We start from the raw sequence: 25,181 nt of genomic DNA on the forward strand, positions 1-25,181 counted from the left end.
AAATGAACGCATTAAATGTCGTTCTGGCAATGGCGTATGCGATTCTGCATCATTCATTCTGCTATAAACTCATTGGTTCTATTTTTTCTATGGACAGTCAAAATTTTGAAATATCGACTTTTTCACGAATTCCTGTAAAAATGTTCAGAAATGTGCAATTAGCAAATAAACGCATTAAATATTGTTCTGACAATGGCGCATGCGATTTTGCATAAGTGTATTGACAGTCCTTCTGACAATGGCGTATGCGATTCTGCATTATCCATTCTGCTATAAACTCATTGATTCTATTTTTTCTATGGACAGTCAAAATTTTGGGATATCGACATTTTTACGAATTTCTGTAAAAACGTTCAGAAGTGTGCAATTAGCAAATAAATGCATTGAAGATCGTTCTGACAATGGCGTATGCGACTCTGCATCATCAATTCTGCTATAAACTCATTGGTTCTATATTTTCTATTGACAGTCAAAATTTTGGGATATCGACATTTTTACGAATTTCTGTAAAAACGTTCAGAAGTGTGCAATAAGCAAATAAATGCATTAAATATCGTTCTGACAATGGCGTATGCGATTCTGTATCATCCATTCTGCTTTAAACTCATTGGTTCTATATTTTCCATGGACAGTCAAAGTTTTGGGATAACGACATTTGCACGAATTTCTGTAAAAACGTTCAGAAGTGTGCAATTAACAAATAAATGCATTAAATATTGTTCTGACAATGGCGCATGCGATTTTGCATCATCCATTCTTCTATAAACTCATTGGTTCTATTTTTTTCTATGGACAGTCAAAATTTTGGGATATCGACATTTTTACGAATTTCTGTAAAAATATTCAGAAGTGTGCAATTAAAAAATAAATGCATTTAATGTCGTTCTGACAGTGGCGTATGCGATTCTGCATCATCCGTTCTGCTATAAACTCATTGGTTAAATTTTCTATGGACAGTCCAAATTTAGGGATATCGACATTTCCCCGAATTTCAGTAAAAATGTTCAGGATTGTGCAGTTAACAAATAAATGCATTGAAGATCGTTCTGACAATGGCGTATGCGACTCTGCATCATCAATTCTGCTATAAACTCATTGGTTCTATATTTTCTATTGACAGTCAAAATTTTGGGATATCGACATTTTTACGAATTTCTGTAAAAACGTTCAGAAGTGTGCAATTAGCAAATAAATGCATTAAATATCTTTCTGACAATGTCGTATGCGATTCTGTATCATCCATTCTGCTTTAAACTCATTGGTTCTATATTTTCTATGGACAGTCAAAGTTTTGGGATAACGACATTTGCACGAATTTCTTTAAAAACGTTCAGAAGTGTGCAATTAACAAATAAATGCATTAAATATTGTTCTGACAATGGCGTATGCGATTCTGCATCATCCATTCTGCTTTAAACTCATTGCTTCTAAATTTTCTATGGACAGTCAAAGTTTTGGGATAATGACATTTTCACGAATTTCTGTAAAAATGTTCAGAAGTGTGCAATTAACAAACAAAAGCATTAAATATTGTTCCGACAATGGCGTATGCGATTCTGCATCATCCATTCTGCTATAAACTTATTGGTTCTATATTTTCTATGGACAGTCAAAATTTTGGGATAAAGACATTTTTACGAATTTCTGTAAAAATGTTCAGAAGTGTGCAATTAACAAACAAAAGCATTAAATATCGTTCTGACAATGGCATATGCGATTCTGCATCATCAATTCTGCTTTAAACTCATTGGTTCTATATTTTCTATGGACAGTCAAAGTTTTGGGATAACGACATTTGCACAAATCTCTGTAAAAACGTTCAGAAGTGTGCAATTAGCAAATAAACGCATTAAATGTCGTTCTGGCAATGGCGTATGCGATTCTGCATCATTCATTCTGCTATAAACTCATTGGTTCTATTTTTTCTATGGACAGTCAAAATTTTGAAATATCGACTTTTTCACGAATTTCTGTAAAACTGTTCAGAAATGTGCAATTAGCAAATAAACGCATTAAATATTGTTCTGACAATGGCGCATGCGATTTTGCATAAGTGTATTGACGGTCGTTCTGACAATGGCGTATGCGATTCTGCATCATCCATTCTTCTATAAACTCATTGGTTCTATTTTTTTCTATGGACAGTCAAAATTTTGGGATATCGACATTTCCCCGAATTTCAGTAAAAATGTTCAGGATTGTGCAGTTAACAAATAAATGCATTGAAGATCGTTCTTACAATGGCGTATGCGACTCTGCATCATCAATTCTGCTATAAACTCATTGGTTCTATATTTTCTATTGACAGTCAAAATTTTGGGATATCGACATTTTTACGAATTTCTGTAAAAATATTCAGCAGTGCGCAATTAAAAAGTAAATGCATTGAATGTCGTTCTGACAATGGCGTATGCGATTCTGCATCATCCATTCTGCTTTAAACTCATTGCTTCTAAATTTTCTATGGACAGTCAAAATTTTGGGATAATGACATTTTCACGAATTTCTGTAAAAATGTTCAGAAGTGTGCAATTAGCAAATAAATGCATTAAATATCTTTCTGACAATGGCGTATGCGATTCTGTATCATCCATTCTGCTTTAAACTCATTGGTTCTATATTTTCTATGGACAGTCAAAGTTTTGGGATAACGACATTTGCACGAATTTCTGTAAAAACGTTCAGAAGTGTGCAATTAACAAATAAATGCATTAAATATTGTTCTGACAATGGCGTATGCGATTCTGCATCATCCATTCTGCTTTAAACTCATTGCTTCTAAATTTTCTATGGACAGTCAAAGTTTTGGGATAACGACATTTGCACGAATTTCTGTAAAAACGTTCAGAAGTGTGCAATTAACAAATAAATGCATTAAATATTGTTCTGACAATGGCGCATGCGATTTTGCATCATCCATTCTTCTATAAACTCATTGCTTCTAAATTTTCTATGGACAGTCAAAATTTTGGGATATCGACATTTTTACGAATTTCTGTAAAAACGTTCAGAAGTGTGCAATTAGCAAATAAATGCATTAAATATCTTTCTGACAATGGCGTATGCGATTCTGTATCATCCATTCTGCTTTAAACTCATTGGTTCTATATTTTCTATGGACAGTCAAAGTTTTGGGATAACGACATTTGCACGAATTTCTGTAAAAACGTTCAGAAGTGTGCAATTAACAAATAAATGCATTAAATATTGTTCTGACAATGGCGTATGCGATTCTGCATCATCCATTCTGCTTTAAACTCATTGCTTCTAAATTTTCTATGGACAGTCAAAGTTTTGGGATAATGACATTTTCACGAATTTCTGTAAAAATGTTCAGAAGTGTGCAATTAACAAACAAAAGCATTAAATATTGTTCCGACAATGGCGTATGCGATTCTGCATCATCCATTCTGCTATAAACTTATTGGTTCTATATTTTCTATGGACAGTCAAAATTTTGGGATAAAGACATTTTTACGAATTTCTGTAAAAATGTTCAGAAGTGTGCAATTAACAAACAAAAGCATTAAATATCGTTCTGACAATGGCATATGCGATTCTGCATCATCAATTCTGCTTTAAACTCATTGGTTCTATATTTTCTATGGACAGTCAAAGTTTTGGGATAACGACATTTGCACAAATCTCTGTAAAAACGTTCAGAAGTGTGCAATTAGCAAATAAACGCATTAAATTTCGTTCTGGCAATGGCGTATGCGATTCTGCATCATTCATTCTGCTTTAAACTCATTGGTTCTATTTTTTCTATGGTCAGTCAAAATTTTGAAATACCGACTTTTTCACGAAATTCTGTAAAAATGTTCAGAAATGTGCAATTAGCAAATAAATGCATTAAATATTGTTCTGACAATGGCGCATGCGATTTTGCATAAGTGTATTGACGGTCGTTCTGACAATGGCGTATGCGATTCTGCATTATCCATTCTGCTATAAACTCATTGATTCTATTTTTTCTATGGACAGTCAAAATTTTGAAATACCGACTTTTTCACGAAATTCTGTAAAAATGTTCAGAAATGTGCAATTAGCAAATAAATGCATTAAATATTGTTCTGACAATGGCGCATGCGATTTTGCATAAGTGTATTGACGGTCGTTCTGACAATGGCGTATGCGATTCTGCATTATCCATTCTGCTATAAACTCATTGATTCTATTTTTTCTATGGACAGTCAAAATTTTGGGATATCGACATTTTTACGAATTTCTGTAAAAATGTTTAGAAGTGTGCAATTAGCAAATAAATGCATTAAATATTGTTCTGACAATGGCACATGCGATTTTGCATCATCCATTCTTCTATAAACTCATTGGTTCTATTTTGTTCTATGGACAGTCAAAATTTTGGGATATCGACATTTTTACGAATTTCTGTAAAAATATTCAGAAGTGTGCAATTAAACAATAAACGCATTAAATGTCGTTCTGACAATGGCGTATGCGATTCTGCATCATTCATTCTGCTATAAACTCATTGGTTCTATTTTTTCTATGGACAGTCAAAATTTTGAAATATCGACTTTTTCACGAATTTCTGTAAAAATGTTCAGAAATGTGCAATTAGTAATAAATGCATTAAATATTGTTCTGACAATGGCGCATGCGATTTTGCATAAGTGCATTGACGGTCGTTCTGACAATGGCGTATGCGATTCTGCATCATCCATTCTGCTATAAACTCATTGGTTCTAAATTTTCTATGGACAGTCAAAATTTAGGGATATCGAAAATTCCCCGAATTTCAGTAAAAATGTTCAGGATTGTGCAATTAATGCATTGAATGTCATTCTGACAATGGCGTATGCGATTCTGTATCATCCATTCTGCTTTAAACTCATTGGTTCTATATTTTCTATGGACAGTCAAAGTTTTGGGATAACGACATTTGCACGAATTTCTGTAAAAACGTTCAGAAGTGTGCAATTAACAAATAAATGCATTAAATATTGTTCTGACAATGGCGTATGCGATTCTGCATCATCCATTCTGCTTTAAACTCATTGCTTCTAAATTTTCTATGGACAGTCAAAGTTTTGGGATAATGACATTTTCACGAATTTCTGTAAAAATGTTCAGAAGTGTGCAATTAACAAACAAAAGCATTAAATATTGTTCCGACAATGGCGTATGCGATTCTGCATCATCAATTCTGCTTTAAACTCATTGGTTCTATATTTTCTATGGACAGTCAAAGTTTTGGGATAACGACATTTGCACAAATCTCTGTAAAAACGTTCAGAAGTGTGCAATTAGCAAATAAATGCATTAAATGTCGTTCTGGCAATGGCGTATGCGATTCTGCATCATTCATTCTGCTATAAACTCATTGGTTCTATTTTTTCTATGGACAGTCAAAATTTTGAAATATCGACTTTTTCACGAATTTCTGTAAAAATGTTCAGAAATGTGCAATTAACAAATAAATGCATTAAATATTGTTCTGACAATGGCGCATGCGATTTTGCATCATCCATTCTTCTATAAACTCATTGGTTCTATTTTGTTCTATGGACAGTCAAAATTTTGGGATATGGACATTTTTACGAATTTCTGTAAAAACGTTCAGAAGTGTGCAACTAAAAAAATAAATGCATTTAATGTCGTTCTGGCAATGGCGTATGCGATTCTGCATCATTCATTCTGCTTTAAACTCATTGGTTCTATATTTTCTATGGAAAGTCAAAGTTTTGGGATAACGACATTTGCACGAATTTCTGTAAAAACGTTCAGAAGTGTGCAATTAACAAATAAATGCATTAAATATTGTTCTGACAATGGCGTATGCGATTCTGCATCATCCATTCTGCTTTAAACTCATTGCTTCTAAATTTTCTATGGACAGTCAAAGTTTTGGGATAATGAAATTTTCACGAATTTCTGTAAAAATGTTCAGAAGTGTGCAATTAACAAACAAAAGCATTAAATATTGTTCCGACAATGGCGTATGCGATTCTGCATCATCCATTCTGCTATAAACTTATTGGTTCTATATTTTCTATGGACAGTCAAAATTTTGGGATAAAGACATTTTTACGAATTTCTGTAAAAATGTTCAGAAGTGTGCAATTAACAAACAAAAGCATTAAATATAGTTCTGACAATGGCATATGCGATTCTGCATCATCAATTCTGCTTTAAACTCATTTGGTTCTATATTTTCTATGGACAGTCAAAGTTTTGGGATAACGACATTTGCACAAATCTCTGTAAAAACGTTCAGAAGTGTGCAATTAGCAAATAAACGCATTAAATGTCGTTCTGGCAATGGCGTATGCGATTCTGCATCATTCATTCTGCTATAAACTCATTGGTTCTATTTTTTCTATGGACAGTCAAAATTTTGAAATATCGACTTTTTCACGAATTTCCGTAAAAATGTTCAGAAATGTGCAATTAGCAAATAAACGCATTAAATATTGTTCTGACAATGGCGCATGCGAATTTGCATAAGTGTATTGACGGTCGTTCTGACAATGGCGTATGCGATTCTGCATTATCCATTCTGCTATAAACTCATTGATTCTATTTTTTCTATGGACAGTCAAAATTTTGGGATATCGACATTTTTACGAATTTCTGTAAAAATGTTTAGAAGTGTGCAATTAGCAAATAAATGCATTAAATATTGTTCTGACAATGGCGCATGCGATTTTGCATCATCCATTCTTCTATAAACTCATTGGTTCTATTTTGTTCTATGGACAGTCAAAATTTTGGGATATGGACATTTTTACGAATTTCTGTAAAAATATTCAGAAGTGTGCAATTAAACAATAAATGCATTTAATGTCGTTCTGACAATGGCGTATGCGATTCTGCATCATCCGTTCTGCTATAAACTCATTGGTTAAATTTTTCTATGGACAGTCCAAATTTAGGGATATCGACATTTCCCCGAATTTCAGTAAAAATGTTCAGGATTGTGCAATTAACAAATAAATGCATTAAATATTGTTCTGACAATTGCACATGCGATTTTGCATCATCCATTCTTCTATAAACTCATTGGTTCTATTTTGTTCTATGGACAGTCAAAATTTTGGGATATCGACATTTTTACGAATTTCTGTAAAAATATTCAGAAGTGTGCAATTAAACAATAAATGCATTTAATGTCGTTCTGGCAATGGCGTATGCGATTCTGCATCATTCATTCTGCTTTAAACTCATTGGTTCTATTTTTTCTATGGACAGTCAAAATTTTGAAATACCGACTTTTTCACGAATTTCTGTAAAAATGTTCAGAAATGTGCAATTAGCAAATAAATGCATTAAATATTGTTCTGACAATGGCGCATGCGATTTTGCATAAGTGTATTGACGGTCGTTCTGACAATGGCGTATGCGATTCTGCATTATCCATTCTGCTATAAACTCATTGATTCTATTTTTTCTATGGACAGTCAAAATTTTGGGATATCGACATTTTTACGAATTTCTGTAAAAATATTCAGCAGTGCGCAATTAAAAAGTAATTGCATTGAATGCCGTTCGGACAATGGCGTATGCGATTCTGCATCATCCATTCTGCTTTAAACTAATTGGTTCCATTTTTTCTATGGACAGTCAAAGTTTTGGGATAACGACATTTGCACGAATTTCTGTAAAAACGTTCAGAAGTGTGCAATTAGCAAAAAAACGCATTAAATGTCGTTCTGACAATGGCGTATGCGATTCTGCATCATTCATTCTGCTATAAACTCATTGGTTCTATTTTTTCTATGGACAGTCAAAATTTTGAAATATCGACTTTTTCACGAATTACTGTAAAAATGTTCAGAAATGTGCAATTAGTAAATAAATGCATTAAATATTGTTCTGACAATGGCGCATGCGATTTTGCATAAGTGCATTGACGGTCGTTCTGACAATGGCGTATGCGATTCTGCATCATCCATTCTGCTATAAACTCATTGGTTCTAAATTTTCTATGGACAGTCAAAATTTAGGGATATCGAAAATTCCCCGAATTTCAGTAAAATGTTCAGGATTGTGCAATTAATGCATTGAATGTCATTCTGACAATGGCGTATGCGATTCTGTATCATCCATTCTGCTTTAAACTCATTGGTTCTATATTTTCTATGGACAGTCAAAGTTTTGGGATAACGACATTTGCACGAATTTCTGTAAAAACGTTCAGAAGTGTGCAATTAACAAATAAATGCATTAAATATTGTTCTGACAATGGCGTATGCGATTCTGCATCATCCATTCTGCTTTAAACTCATTGCTTCTAAATTTTCTATGGACAGTCAAAGTTTTGGGATAATGACATTTTCACGAATTTCTGTAAAAATGTTCAGAAGTGTGCAATTAACAAACAAAAGCATTAAATATTGTTCCGACAATGGCGTATGCGATTCTGCATCATCAATTCTGCTTTAAACTCATTGGTTCTATATTTTCTATGGACAGTCAAAGTTTTGGGATAACGACATTTGCACAAATCTCTGTAAAAACGTTCAGAAGTGTGCAATCAGCAAATAAATGCATTAAATGTCGTTCTGGCAATGGCGTATGCGATTCTGCATCATTCATTCTGCTATAAACTCATTGGTTCTATTTTTTCTATGGACAGTCAAAATTTTGAAATATCGACTTTTTCACGAATTTCTGTAAAAATGTTCAGAAATGTGCAATTAACAAATAAATGCATTAAGTATTGTTCTGACAATGGCGCATGCGATTTTGCATCATCCATTCTTCTATAAACTCATTGGTTCTATTTTGTTCTATGGACAGTCAAAATTTTGGGATATGGACATTTTTACGAATTTCTGTAAAAATATTCAGAAGTGTACAATTAAACAATAAATGCATTTAATGTCGTTCTGGCAATGGCGTATGCGATTCTGCATCATTCATTCTGCTTTAAACTCATTGGTTCTATTTTTTCTATGGGCAGTCAAAATTTTGAAATACCGACTTTTTCACGAATTTCTGTAAAAATGTTCAGAAATGTGCAATTAGCAAATAAATGCATTAAATATTGTTCTGACAATGGCGCATGCGATTTTGCATAAGTGTATTGACGGTCGTTCTGACAATGGCGTATGCGATTCTGCATTATCCATTCTGCTATAAACTCATTGATTCTATTTTTTCTATGGACAGTCAAAATTTTGGGATATCGACATTTTTACGAATTTCTGTAAAAACGTTCAGAAGTGTGCAATTAACAAATAAATGCATTAATTATTCTTCTGACAATGGCGTATGCGATTCTGCATCATCCATTCTGCTATAAACTCATTGGTTCAATTTTTTTCTATGGACAGTCAAAGTTTTGGGATAACGACATTTTTACGAATTTCTGTAAAAATATTCAGAAGTGTGCAATTAAAAAATAAATGCATTAAATATTCTTCTGACAATGGCGTATGCGATTCTGTATCATCCATTCAGCTATAAACTCATTGGTTCAATTTTTTGCAATTTTTTTCAATGTCCAATTAGCAAATAAATGCATTAAATATTGTTCTGACAATGGCGCATGCGATTTTGCATAAGTGCATTGACGGTCGTTCTGACAATGGCGTATGCAATTCTGCATTATCCATTCTGCTATAAACTCATTGGTTCTATTTTTTCTATGGACAGTCAAAATTTTGGGATATCGACATTTTTACGAATTTCTGTAAAAATATTCAGAAGTGCGCAATTAAAAAGTAAATGCATTGAATGCCGTTCGGACAATGGCGTATGCGATTCTGCATCATCCATTCTGCTTTAAACTAATTGGTTCCATTTTTTCTATGGACAGTCAAAGTTTTGGGATAACGACATTTGCACGAATTTCTGTAAAAACGTTCAGAAGTGTGCAATTAGCAAAAAAAACGCATTAAATGTCGTTCTGACAATGGCGTATGCGATTCTGCATCATTCATTCTGCTATAAACTCATTGGTTCTATTTTTTCTATGGACAGTCAAAATTTTGAAATATCGACTTTTTCACGAATTTCCGTAAAAATGTTCAGAAATGTGCAATTAGTAAATAAATGCATTAAATATTGTTCTGACAATGGCGCATGCGACTTTGCATAAGTGCATTGACGGTCGTTCTGACAATGGCGTATGCGATTCTGCATCATCCATTCTGCTATAAACTCATTGGTTCTAAATTTTCTATGGACAGTCAAAATTTAGGGATATCGAAAGTTCCCCGAATTTCAGTAAAAATGTTCAGGATTGTGCAATTAATGCATTGAATGTCATTCTGACAATGGCGTATGCGATTCTGTATCATCCATTCTGCTTTAAACTCATTGGTTCTATATTTTCTATGGACAGTCAAAGTTTTGGGATAACGACATTTGCACGAATTTCTGTAAAAACGTACAGAAGTGTGCAATTAACAAATAAATGCATTAAATATTGTTCTGACAATGGCGTATGCGATTCTGCATCATCCATTCTGCTTTAAACTCATTGCTTCTAAATTTTCTATGGACAGTCAAAGTTTTGGGATAATGACATTTTCACGAATTTCTGTAAAAATGTTCAGAAGTGTGCAATTAACAAACAAAGCATTAAATATTGTTCCGACAGTGGCGTATGCGATTCTGCATCATCCATTCTGCTATAAACTTATTGGTTCTATATTTTCTATGGACAGTCAAAATTTTGGGATAAAGACATTTTTACGAATTTCTGTAAAAATGTTCAGAAGTGTGCAATTAACAAACAAAAGCATTAAATATCGTTCTGACAATGGCATATGCGATTCTGCATCATCAATTCTGCTTTAAACTCATTGGTTCTATATTTTCTATGGACAGTCAAAGTTTTGGGATAACGACATTTGCACAAATCTCTGTAAAAACGTTCAGAAGTGTGCAATTAGCAAATAAACGCATTAAATGTCGTTCTGGCAATGGCGTATGCGATTCTGCATCATTCATTCTGCTATAAACTCATTGGTTCTATTTTTTCTATGGACAGTCAAAATTTTGAAATATCGACTTTTTCACGAATTTCTGTAAAAATGTTCAGAAATGTGCAATTAGCAAATAAATGCATTAAATATTGTTCTGACAATGGCGCATGCGATTTTGCATAAGTGTATTTACGGTCGTTCTGACAATGGCGTATGCGATTTTGCATTATCCATTCTGCTATAAACTCATTGATTCTATTTTTTTTATGGACAGTCAAAATTTTGGGATATCGACATTTTTACGAATTTCTGTAAAAATGTTTAGAAGTGTGCAATTAGCAAATAAATGCAATAAATATTGTTCTGACAATGGCGCATGCGATTTTGCATCATCCATTCTTCTATAAACTCATTGGTTCTATTTTTTTTTTATGGACAGTCAAAATTTTGGGATATCGACATTTTTACGAATTTCTGTAAAAATATTCAGTAGTGTGCAATTAAAAAATAAATGCATTTAATGTCGTTCTGACAATGGCGTATGCGATTCTGCATCATCCGTTCTGCTATAAACTCATTGGTTAAATTTTTCTATGGACAGTCCAAATTTAGGAATATCGACATTTCCCCGAATTTCAGTAAAAATGTTCAGGATTGTGCAATTAACAAATAAATGCATTGAAGATCGTTCTGACATTGGCGTATGCGACTCTGCATCATCAATTCTGCTATAAACTCATTGGTTCTATATTTTCTATTGACAGTCAAATTTTGGGATATCGACATTTTTACGAATTTCTGTAAAAACGTTCAGAAGTGTGCAATTAACAAATAAATGCATTAAATATCGTTCTGACAATGGCGTATGCGATTCTGTAACATCCATTCTGCTTTAAACTCATTGGTTCTATATATTCTATGGACAGTCAAAGTTTTGGGATAACGACATTTGCACGAATTTCTGTAAAAACGTTCAGAAGTGTGCAATAACAAATAAATGCATTAAATATTGTTCTGACAATGGCGCATGCGATTTTGCATCATCCATTCTTCTATAAACTCATTGGTTCTATTTTTTTCTATGGACAGTCCAAATTTAGGAATATCGACATTTCCCGGAATTTCAGTAAAAATGTTCAGGATTGTGCAATTAACAAATAAATGCATTGAAGATCGTTCTGACAATGGCGTATGCGACTCTGCATCATCAATTCTGCTATAAAATCATTGGTTCTATATTTTCTATTGACAGTCAAAATTTTGGGATATCGACATTTTTACGAATTTCTGTAAAAACGTTCAGAAGTGTGCAATTAGCAAATAAATGCATTAAATATCGTTCTGACAATGGCGTATGCGATTCTGTATCATCCATTCTGCTTTAAACTCATTGGTTCTATATTTTCTATGGACAGTCAAAGTTTTGGGATAACGACATTTGCACGAATTTCTGTAAAAACGTTCAGAAGTGTGCAATTAAAAAATAAATGCATTAAATATTGTTCTGACAATGGCGCATGCGATTTTGCATCATCCATTCTTCTATAAACTCATTGGTTCTATTTTTTTCTATGGACAGTCAAAATTTTGGGATATCGACATTTTTACGAATTTCTGTAAAAATATTCAGAAGTGTGCAATTAAAAAATAAATGCATTTAATGTCGTTCTGACAGTGGCGTATGCGATTCTGCATCATCCGTTCTGCTATAAACTCATTGGTTAAATTTTTCTATGGACAGTCCAAATTTAGGGATATCGACATTTCCCCGAATTTCAGTAAAAATGTTCAGGATTGTGCAGTTAACAAATAAATGCATTGAAGATCGTTCTGACAATGGCGCATGCGACTCTGCATCATCAATTCTGCTATAAACTCATTGGTTCTATATTTTCTATTGACAGTCAAAATTTTGGGATATCGACATTTTTACGAATTTCTGTAAAAACGTTCAGAAGTGTGCAATTAGCAAATAAATGCATTAAATATCGTTCTGACAATGGCGTATGCGATTCTGTATCATCCATTCTGCTTTAAACTCGTTGGTTCTATATTTTCTATGGACAGTCAAAGTTTTGGGATAACGACATTTGCACGAATTTCTGTAAAAACGTTCAGAAGTGTGCAATTAACAAATAAATGCATTAAATATTGTTCTGACAATGGCGCATGCGATTTTGCATCATCCATTCTTCTATAAACTCATTGGTTAAATTTTCTATGGACAGTCAAAATTTTGGGATATCGACATTTTTACGAATTTCTGTAAAAATATTCAGAAGTGTGCAATTAAAAAATAAATGCATTTAATGTCGTTCTGACAATGGTGTATGCGATTCTGCATCATCCGTTCTGCTATAAACTCATTGGTTAAATTTTTCTATGGACAGTCCAAATTTAGGAATATCGACATTTCCCCGAATTTCAGTAAAAATGTTCAGGATTGTGCAATTAACAAATAAATGCGTTGAAGATCGTTCTGACAATGGCGTATGCGACTCTGCATCATCAATTCTGCTATAAACTCATTGGTTCTATATTTTCTATTGACAGTCAAAATTTTGGGATATCGACATTTTTACGAATTTCTGTAAAAATGTTCAGAAGTGTGCAATTAACAAATAAATGCGTTAAATATCGTTTTGACAATGGCGCATGCGATTTTGCATAAGTGTATTGACGGTCGTTCTGACAATGGCGTATGCGATTCTGCATTATCCATTCTGCTATAAACTCATTGGTTAAATTTTTCTAGGGACAGTCCAAATTTAGGGATATCGACATTTCCCCGAATTTCACTAAAAATGTTCAGGATTGTGCAATTAACAAATAAATGCATTGAAGATCGTTCTTACAATGGCGTATGCGACTCTGCATCATCAATTCTGCTATAAACTCATTGATTCTATTTTTTCTATGGACAGTCAAAATTTTGGGATATCGACATTTTTACGAATTTCTGTAAAAATGTTTAGAAGTGTGCAATTAGCAAATAAATGCATTAAATATTGTTCTGACAATGGCGCATGCGATTTTGCATAAGTGTATTGACGGTCGTTCTGACAATGGCGTATGCGATTCTGCATTATCCATTCTGCTATAAACTCATTGATTCTATTTTTTCTATGGACAGTCAAAATTTTGGGATATCGACATTTTTACGAATTTCTGTAAAAATGTTTAGAAGTGTGCAATTAGCAAATAAATGCATTAAGTATTGTTCTGACAATGGCGCATGCGATTTTGCATAAGTGTATTGACGGTCGTTCTGACAATGGCGTATGCGATTCTGCATTATCCATTCTGCTATAAACTCATTGGTTCTATTTTTTCTATGGACAGTCAAAATTTTGAGATATCGACTTTTTCACGAATTTCTGTAAAAATGTTCAGAAATGTGCAATTAGTAAATAAATGCATTAAATATTGTCCTAGACACAATGGAACCATTCCCAGAGTCCTGAGTCTTTTAGTTTCTGAAATATTTGCGATCGTTTGAAGTTGAAGGACACTAGTCAATTTTCAGGAAAATTTCCAACTTCTTGGAATGAAGGCTGTTATCTCTTTGTTGAAATAAAATACATCTACTATTAGAGCTGTTTTTAGTGAAAAAAATGTTCCTCGACAAAATGGAACCATTCCCAGAGTCCTAAGTCTATTAGTTTCCGAGATATTTGCGATCGTTTTAAGTTGAAGGACACTAGTCAATTTTCAGGAAAATTTCCCACTTCTTGAAATGAAGGCTGTATTCTCTGTGTTTAAATAAAATACAACTAATATCAGAGCTGTTTTTAATGTAAAAAATGTTCCACGACACAATGGAACTATTCCCAGAGTCCTGTGTCTTTTACTTTCCGAAATATTTGCGATCGTTTGAAGTTGAAGGACACCAGTCAATTTTCAGGAAAATTTCCAACTTCTTGAAATGAAGGCTGTATTCTCTGTGTTTAAATAAAATACAACTAATATTAAAGCTGTTTTAGTGTAAAAAATCTTCCTCGACACAATGGAACCATTCCCAGAGTCCTAAGTCTATTAGTTTCCGAGATATTTGCGATCGTTTGAAGTTGAAGGGCACTAGACAATTTTCAGGAAAATTTCCAACTTCTTGAAAAGATGGCTGTTATCTCTTTGTTGAAATAAAATACATCTAATATTAGAGCTGTTTTTAGTGTACAAAATGTTCCTCGACACAATGGAACCATTCCCAGAGTCCTAAGTCTATTAGTTTCCGAGATATTTGCGATCGTTTGAAGTTGAAGGGCACTAGTCAATTTTCCAACTTCTTGAAATGAAGGCTGTATTCTCTTTGTTTAAATAAAATACAACTAATATTAGAGCTGTTTTTAGTGTAAAAAATGTTCCTCGACACAATGGAACCATTCCCAGAGTCCTAAGTCCTTTAGTTTCCGAGATATTTGCGATCGTTTGAAGTTGAAGGACAGTAGTCAATTTTCAGGAAAATTTCCCACTTCTTGAAATGAAGGCTACAACTAATATTAGAGCTGTTTTTAGTGTAAAAAATGTTCCTCGACACAATGGAACCATTCCCAGAGTCCTAAGTCTATTAGTTTCCGAGATATTTGCGATCGTTTGAAGTTGAAGGACACTAGTCAATTTCCAGGCAAATTTCCAACTTCTTGAAATGCAGGCTGTATTCTCTTTGTTTAAATAAAATACAACTAATATTAGAGCTGTTTTTAATGTAAAAAATGTTCCTCGACACAATGGAACCATTCCCAGAGTCCTGAGTCTTTTAGTTTCCGAAATATTTGCGATCGTTTGAAGTTGAAGGACACTAGTCAATTTTCAGGAAAATTTCCAACTTCTTGAAATGAAGGCTGTTATCTCTTAGTTTAAAAAAAAACTACAACTAATATTAGAGCTGTTTTTAGTGTAAAAAATGTTCCTCGACACAATGGAACCATTCCCAGAGTCCTAAGTCTATTAGTTTCCGAGATATTTGCGATCGTTTGAAGTTGAAGGACACTAGTCAATTTTCAGGAAAATTTCCAACTTCTTGAAATGAAGGCTGTTATCTCTTTGTTGAAATAAAATACATCTACTATTAGAGCTGTTTTAGTGTAAAAAATGTTCCTAGACACAATGGAAGCATTCCCAGAGTCCTAAGTCTATTAGTCTCTGTGATATTTGCGATCGTTTGAAGTTGAAGGGACACTAGTCAATTTTCAGGAAAATTTCCAACTTCTTGAAATGAAGGCTGTATTCTCTGTGTTGAAATAAAATACAATCTAATATTAGAGCTGTTTTTAGTGTAAAAAAGTGTTCCTCGACACAATGGAACCATTCCCAGAGTCCTAAGTCTATTAGTTTCCGAGATATTTGCGATCGTTTGAAGTTGAAGGACACTAGTCAATTTTCAGGCAAATTTCCAACTTCTTGAAATGAAGGCTGTATTCTCTTTGTTTAAATAAAATACAACTAATATTAGAGCTGTTTTTAGTGTAAAAATGTTCCTCGACACAATGGAACCATTCCCAGAGTCCTAAGTCCTTTAGTTTCCGAGATATTTGCGATCGTTTGAAGTTGAAGGACACTAGTCAATTTTCAGGAAAATTTCCCACTTCTTGAAATTAAGGCTGTATTCTCTGTGTTTAAATAAAATACAACTAATATTGGAGCTGTTTTTAGTGTAAAAAGTGTTCCTCGACACAATGGAACCATTCCCAGAGTCCTAAGTCTATTAGTTTCCGAGATATTTGCGATCGTTTGAAGTTGAAGGACACTAGTCAATTTTCAGGCAAATTTCCAACTTCTTGAAATGAGGCTGTATTCTCTTTGTTTAAATAAAATACAACTAATATTAGAGCTGTTTTTAGTGTAAAAAATGTTCCTCGACACAATGGAACCATTCCCAGAGTCCTAAGTCTTTAGTTTCCGAGATATTTGCGATCGTTTGAAGTTGAAGGACACTAGTCAATTTTCAGGAAAATTTCCCACTTCTTGAAATTAAGGCTGTATTCTCTGTGTTTAAATAAAATACAACTAATATTGGAGCTGATTTTAGTGTAAAAAGTGTTCCTCGACACAATGGAACCATTCCCAGAGTCCTAAGTCTATTAGTTTCCGAGATATTTGCGATCGTTTGAAGTTGAAGGACACTAGTCAATTTCCAGGCAAATTTCCAACTTCTTGAAATGAAGGCTGTATTCTCTTTGTTTAAATAAAATACAACTAATATTAGAGCTGTTTTTAGTGTAAAAAATGTTCCTCGACACAATGGAACCATTCCCAGAGTCCTAAGTCTATTAGTTTCCGAGATATTTGCGATCGTTTGAAGTTGAAGGACACTAGTCAATTTTCAGGAAAATTTCCACTTCTTGAAATGAAGGCTGTATTCTCTGTGTTTAAATAAAATACATCTAATATTGGAGCTGTTTTTAGTGTAAAAATGTTCCTCGACACAATGGAACCATTCCCAGAGTCCTAAGTCTATTAGTTTCCGAGATATTTGCGATCGTTTGAAGTTGAAGGCACTAGTCAATTTCAGGCAAATTTCCAACTTCTTGAAATGAAGGCTGTATTCTCTTAGTTTAAATAAAATACAACTAATATTAGAGCTGTTTTTAGTGTAAAAAATGTTCCTCGACACAATGGAACCATTCCCAGAGTCCTAAGTCTATTAGTTCCGAGATATTTGCGATCGTTTGAAGTTGAAGGACACTAGTCAATTTTCAGGAAAATTTCCAACTTCTTGAAATGAAGGCTGTATTCTCTTTGTTTAAATAAAATACAACTAATATTAGAGCTGTTTTTAGTGTAAAAAATGTTCCTCGACACAATGGAACCATTCCCAGAGTCCTAAGTCTATTAGTTTCCGAGATATTTGCGATCGTTTGAAGTTGAAGGACACTAGTCAATTTTCAGGAAAATTTCCAACTTCTTGAAATGAAGGCTGTATTCTCTTTGTTTAAATAAAATACAACTAATATTAGAGCTGTTTTTAGTGTAAAAATGTTCCTCGACACAATGGAACCATTCCCAGAGTCCTAAGTCTATTAGTTTCCGAGATATTTGCGATCGTTTGAAGTTGAAGGACACTAGTCAATTTTCAGGAAAATTTCCAACTTCTTGAAATGAAGGCTGTATTCTCTTTGTTTAAATAAAATACAACTAATATTAGAGCTGTTTTTAGTGTAAAAAATGTTCCTCGACACAATGGAACCATTCCCAGAGTCCTAAGTCTATTAGTTTCCGAGATATTTGCGATCGTTTGAAGTTGAAGGACACTAGTCAATTTTCAGGAAAATTTCCAACTTCTTGAAATGAAGGCTGTATTCTCTTTGTTTAAATAAAATACAACTAATATTAGAGCTGTTTTTAGTGTAAAAAATGTTCCTCGACACAATGGAACCATTCCCAGAGTCCTAAGTCTATTAGTTTCCGAGATATTTGCGATCGTTTGAAGTTGAAGGACACTAGTCAATTTTCAGGAAAATTTCCAACTTCTTGAAATGAAGGCTGTATTCTCTTTGTTTAAATAAAATACAATCTACTATTAGAGCTGTTTTTAGTGTAAAAAATGTTCCTCGACACAATGGAACCATTCCCAGAGTCCTAAGTCTATTAGTTTCCGAGATATTTGCGATCGTTTGAAGTTGAAGGACACTAGTCAATTTTCAGGAAAATTTCCAACTTCTTGAAATGAAGGCTGTATTCTCTTTGTTGAAATAAAATACAACTAATATTAGAGCTGTTTTTAGTGTAAAAAATGTTCCTCGACACAATGGAACCATTCCCAGAGTCCTAAGTCTATTAGTTTCCGAGATATTTGCGATCGTTTGAAGTTGAAGGACACTAGTCAATTTTCAGGAAAATTTCCAACTTCTTGAAATGAAGGCTGTATTCTCTTTGTTAAATAAAATACAACTAATATTAGAGCTGTTTTTAGTGTAAAAAATGTTCCTCGACACAATGGAACCATTCCCAGAGTCCTAAGTCTATTAGTTTCCGAGATATTTGCGATCGTTTGAAGTTGAAGGACACTAGTCAATTTTCAGGAAAATTTCCAACTTCTTGAAATGAAGGCTGTATTCTCTGTGTTTAAATAAAATACAACTAATATTAGAGCTGTTTTAGTGTAAAAAATGTTCCTCGACACAATGGAACCATTCCCAGAGTCCTAAGTCTATTAGTTTCCGAGATATTTGCGATCGTTTGAAGTTGAAGGACACTAGTCAATTTCAGGAAAATTTCCAACTTCTTGAAATGAAGGCTGTATTCTCTTTGTTTAAATAAAATACAACTAATATTAGAGCTGTTTTTAGTGTAAAAAATGTTCCTCGACACAATGGAACCATTCCCAGAGTCCTAAGTCTATTAGTTTCCGAGATATTTGCGATCGTTTGAAGTTGAAGGACACTAGTCAATTTCAGGCAAATTTCCAACTTCTTGAAATGAAGGCTGTATTCTCTTTGTTTAAATAAAATACAACTAATATTAGAGCTGTTTTTAGTGTAAAAAATGTTCCTCGACACAATGGAACCATTCCCAGAGTCCTAAGTCTATTAGTTTCCGAGATATTTGCGATCGTTTGAAGTTGAAGGACACTAGTCAATTTTCAGGAAAATTTCCAACTTCTTGAAATGAAGGCTGTATTCTCTGTGTTTAAATAAAATACAACTAATATTAGAGCTGTTTTTAGTGTAAAAATGTTCCTCGACACAATGGAACCATTCCCAGAGTCCTAAGTCTATTAGTTTCCGAGATATTTGCGATCGTTTGAAGTTGAAGGACACTAGTCAATTTTCAGGAAAATTTCCAACTTCTTGAAATGAAGGCTGTATTCTCTTTGTTTAAATAAAATACAACTAATATTAGAGCTGTTTTTAGTGTAAAAAATGTTCCTCGACACAATGGAACCATTCCCAGAGTCCTAAGTCTATTAGTTTCCGAGATATTTGCGATCGTTTGAAGTTGAAGGACACTAGTCAATTTTCAGGAAAATTTCCAACTTCTTGAAATGAAGGCTGTATTCTCTTTGTTTAAATAAAATACACTAATATTAGAGCTGTTTTTAGTGTAAAAAATGTTCCTCGACACAATGGAACCATTCCCAGAGTCCTAAGTCTATTAGTTTCCGAGATATTTGCGATCGTTTGAAGTTGAAGGACACTAGTCAATTTTCAGGAAAATTTCCAACTTCTTGAAATGAAGGCTGTATTCTCTTTGTTTAAATAAAATACAACTAATATTAGAGCTGTTTTTAGTGTAAAAAATGTTCCTCGACACAATGGAACCATTCCCAGAGTCCTAAGTCTATTAGTTTCCGAGATATTTGCGATCGTTTGAAGTTGAAGGACACTAGTCAATTTTCAGGAAAATTTCCAACTTCTTGAAATGAAGGCTGTTATCTCTTTGTTTAAATAAAATACAATTAATATTAGAGCTGTTTTTAGTGTAAAAAATGTTCCTCGACACAATGGAACCATTCCCAGAGTCCTAAGTCTATTAGTTTCCGAGATATTTGCGATCGTTTGAAGTTGAAGGACACTAGTCAATTTTCAGGAAAATTTCCAACTTCTTGAAATGAAGGCTGTTATCTCTTTGTTTAAATAAAATACAACTAATATTAGAGCTGTTTTTAGTGTAAAAAATGTTCCTCGACACAATGGAACCATTCCCAGAGTCCTAAGTCTATTAGTTTCCGAGATATTTGCGATCGTTTGAAGTTGAAGGACACTAGTCAATTTTCAGGAAAATTTCCAACTTCTTGAAATGAAGGCTGTTATCTCTTTGTTGAAATAAAATACATCTACTATTAGAGCTGTTTTTAGTGTAAAAAATGTTCCTCGACACAATGGAACCATTCCCAGAGTCCTAAGTCTATTAGTTTCCGAGATATTTGCGATCGTTTGAAGTTGAAGGACACTAGTCAATTTTCAGGAAAATTTCCAACTTCTTGAAATGAAGGCTGTATTCTCTTTGTTTAAATAAATACATCTACTATTAGAGCTGTTTTTAGTGTAAAAAATGTTCCTCGACACAATGGAACCATTCCCAGAGTCCTAAGTCTATTAGTTTCCGAGATATTTGCGATCGTTTGAAGTTGAAGGACACTAGTCAATTTTCAGGAAAATTTCCAACTTCTTGAAATGAAGGCTGTATTCTCTTTGTTTAAATAAAATACAACTAATATTAGAGCTGTTTTTAGTGTAAAAAATGTTCCTCGACACAATGGAACCATTCCCAGAGTCCTAAGTCTATTAGTTTCCGAGATATTTGCGATCGTTTGAAGTTGAAGGACACTAGTCAATTTTCAGGCAAATTTCCAACTTCTTGAAATGAAGGCTGTATTCTCTTTGTTTAAATAAAATACAACTAATATTAGAGCTGTTTTAGTGTAAAAAATGTTCCTCGACACAATGGAACCATTCCCAGAGTCCTAAGTCTATTAGTTTCCGAGATATTTGCGATCGTTTGAAGTTGAAGGACACTAGTCAATTTTCAGGAAAATTTCCAACTTCTTGAAATGAAGGCTGTATTCTCTTTGTTTAAATAAAATACAACTAATATTAGAGCTGTTTTTAGTGTAAAAAATGTTCCTCGACACAATGGAACCATTCCCAGAGTCCTAAGTCTATTAGTTTCCGAGATATTTGCGATCGTTTGAAGTTGAAGGACACTAGTCAATTTTCAGGAAAATTTCCAACTTCTTGAAATGAAGGCTGTATTCTCTGTGTTTAAATAAAATACAACTAATATTAGAGCTGTTTTTAGTGTAAAAAATGTTCCTCGACACAATGGAACCATTCCCAGAGTCCTAAGTCTATTAGTTTCCGAGATATTTGCGATCGTTTGAAGTTGAAGGACACTAGTCAATTTTCAGGAAAATTTCCAACTTCTTGAAATGAAGGCTGTTATCTCTTTGTTGAAATAAAATACATCTACTATTAGAGCTGTTTTTAGTGTAAAAAATGTTCCTCGACACAATGGAACCATTCCCAGAGTCCTAAGTCTATTAGTTTCCGAGATATTTGCGATCGTTTGAAGTTGAAGGACACTAGTCAATTTTCAGGAAAATTTCCAACTTCTTGAAATGAAGGCTGTATCTCTTTGTTTAAATAAAATACATCTAATATTAGAGCTGTTTTTAGTGTAAAAAATGTTCCTCGACACAATGGAACCATTCCCAGAGTCCTAAGTCTATTAGTTTCCGAGATATTTGCGATCGTTTGAAGTTGAAGGGCACTAGTCAATTTTCAGGAAAATTTCCAACTTCTTGAAATGAAGGCTGTATTCTCTTGTTTAAATAAAATACAACTAATATTAGAGCTGTTTTTAGTGTAAAAAATGTTCCTCGACACAATGGAACCATTCCCAGAGTCCTAAGTCTATTAGTTTCCGAGATATTTGCGATCGTTTGAAGTTGAAGGACACTAGTCAATTTTCAGGAAAATTTCCAACTTCTTGAAATGAAGGCTGTATTCTCTTTGTTTAAATAAAATACAACTAATATTAGAGCTGTTTTTAGTGTAAAAAATGTTCCTCGACACAATGGAACCATTCCCAGAGTCCTAAGTCTATTAGTTTCCGAGATATTTGCGATCGTTTGAAGTTGAAGGACACTAGTCAATTTTCAGGAAAATTTCCAACTTCTTGAAATGAAGGCTGTATTCTCTTTGTTTAAATAAAATACAACTAATATTAGAGCTGTTTTTAGTGTAAAAAATGTTCCTCGACACAATGGAACCATTCCCAGAGTCCTAAGTCTATTAGTTTCCGAGATATTTGCGATCGTTTGAAGTTGAAGGACACTAGTCAATTTTCAGGAAAATTTCCAACTTCTTGAAATGAAGGCTGTATTCTCTTTGTTTAAATAAAATACAACTAATATTAGAGCTGTTTTTAGTGTAAAAAATGTTCCTCGACACAATGGAACCATTCCCAGAGTCCTAAGTCTATTAGTTTCCGAGATATTTGCGATCGTTTGAAGTTGAAGGACACTAGTCAATTTTCAGGAAAATTTCCAACTTCTTGAAATTAAGGCTGTATTCTCTGTGTTTAAATAAAATACAACTAATATTGGAGCTGTTTTTAGTGTAAAAAATGTTCCTCGACACAATGGAACCATTCCCAGAGTCCTAAGTCTATTAGTTTCCGAGATATTTGCGATCGTTTGAAGTTGAAGGACACTAGTCAATTTTCAGGCAAATTTCCAACTTCTTGAAATGAAGGCTGTATTCTCTGTGTTTAAATAAAATACAACTAATATTGGAGCTGTTTTTAGTGTAAAAATGTTCCTCGACAAAATGGAACCATTCCCAGAGTCCTAAGTCTATTAGTTTCGAGATATTTGCGATCGTTTGAAGTTGAAGGACACTAGTCAATTTTCAGGAAAATTTCCAACTTCTTGAAATGAAGGCTGTATCTCTTTGTTTAAATAAAATACAACTAATATTAGAGCTGTTTTTAGTGTAAAAATGTTCCTCGACACAATGGAACCATTCCCAGAGTCCTAAGTCTATTAGTTTCCGAGATATTTGCGATCGTTTGAAGTTGAAGGACACTAGTCAATTTTCAGGAAAATTTCCAACTTCTTGAATGAAGGCTGTTATCTCTTGTTGAAATAAAATACATCTACTATTGGTGCTGTTTTTAGTGTAAAAAATGTTCGTCGACACAATGGAACCATTCCCAGAGTCCTAAGTCATCTAGTTTCGGAGATATTTGCGATCGTTTGAAGTTGAAGGGCACTAGTCAATTTTCAGGAAAATTTCCAACTTCTTGAAATGAAGGCTGTATTCTCTGTGTTTAAATAAAATACAACTAATATTAGAGCTGTTTTTAGTGTAAAAATCTTCCTCGACACAATGGAACCATTCCCAGAGTCCTAAGTCTATTAGTTTCCGAGATATTTGCGATCGTTTGAAGTTGAAGGACACTAGTCAATTTTCAGAAAATTTCCAACTTCTTGAAATGAAGGCTGTATTCTCTTTGTTTAAATAAAATACAACTAATATTAGAGCTGTTTTTAATGTAAAAAATGTTCCTCGACACAATGGAACCATTCCCAGAGTCCTAAGTCTATTAGTTTCCGAAATATTTGCGATCGTTTGAAGTTGAAGGACACTAGTCAATTTTGCAGGAAAATTTCCAACTTCTTGAAATTAAGGCTGTATTCTCTGTGTTTAAATAAAATACAACTAATATTGGAGCTGATTTTAGTGTAAAAAGTGTTCCTCGACACAATGGAACCATTCCCAGAGTCCTAAGTCTATTAGTTTCCGAGATATTTTCGATCGTTTGAAGTTGAAGGACACTAGTCAATTTCCAGGCAAATTTCCAACTTCTTGAAATGAAGGCTGTATTCTCTGTGTTTAAATAAAATACAACTAATATTGGAGCTGTTTTTAGTGTAAAAATGTTCCTCGACACAATGGAACCATTCCCAGAGTCCTAAGTCTATTAGTTCCGAGATATTTGCGATCGTTTGAAGTTGAAGGACACTAGTCAATTTCAGAAAATTTCCAACTTCTTGAAATGAAGGCTGTATTCTCTTTGTTTAAATAAAATACACTAATACTAGAGCTGTTTTTAATGTAAAAAATGTTCCTCGACACAATGGAACCATTCCCAGAGTCCTAAGTCTTTAGTTTCCGAAATATTTGCGATCGTTTGAAGTTGAAGGACACTAGTCAATTTTGAGGAAAATTTCCCACTTCTTGAAATTAAGGCTGTATTCTCTGTGTTTAAATAAAATACAACTAATATTGGAGCTGATTTTAGTGTAAAAAGTGTTCCTCGACACAATGGAACCATTCCCAGAGTCCTAAGTCTATTAGTTTCCGAGATATTTGCGATCGTTTGAAGTTGAAGGACACTAGTCAATTTTCAGGAAAATTTCCAACTTCTTGAAATGAAGGCTGTTATCTCTTTGTTAGAAATAAAATACATCTACTATTAGAGCTGTTTTTAGTGTAAAAAATGTTCCTCGACAAAATGGAACCATTCCCAGAGTCCTAAGTCTGCTAGTTTCGGAGATATTTACGATCGTTTGAAGTTGAAGGGCACTAGTCAATTTTCAGGAAAATTTCCAACTTCTTGAAATGAAGGCTGTATTCTCTGTGTTTAAATAAAATACAACTAATATTAGAGCTGTTTTTAGTGTAAAAAATGTTCCTCGACACAATGGAACCATTCCCAGAGTCCTAAGTCTATTAGTTTCCGAGATATTTGCGATCGTTTGAAGTTGAAGGACACTAGTCAATTTTCAGAAAAATTTCCAACTTCTTGAAATGAAGGCTGTATTCTCTTTGT

The sequence above is a fragment of the Musca domestica genome, unplaced genomic scaffold (genome assembly GCF_030504385.1).
Source record: "Musca domestica strain aabys unplaced genomic scaffold, Musca_domestica.polishedcontigs.V.1.1 22, whole genome shotgun sequence".
NCBI lineage: Eukaryota > Metazoa > Arthropoda > Insecta > Diptera > Muscidae > Musca > Musca domestica.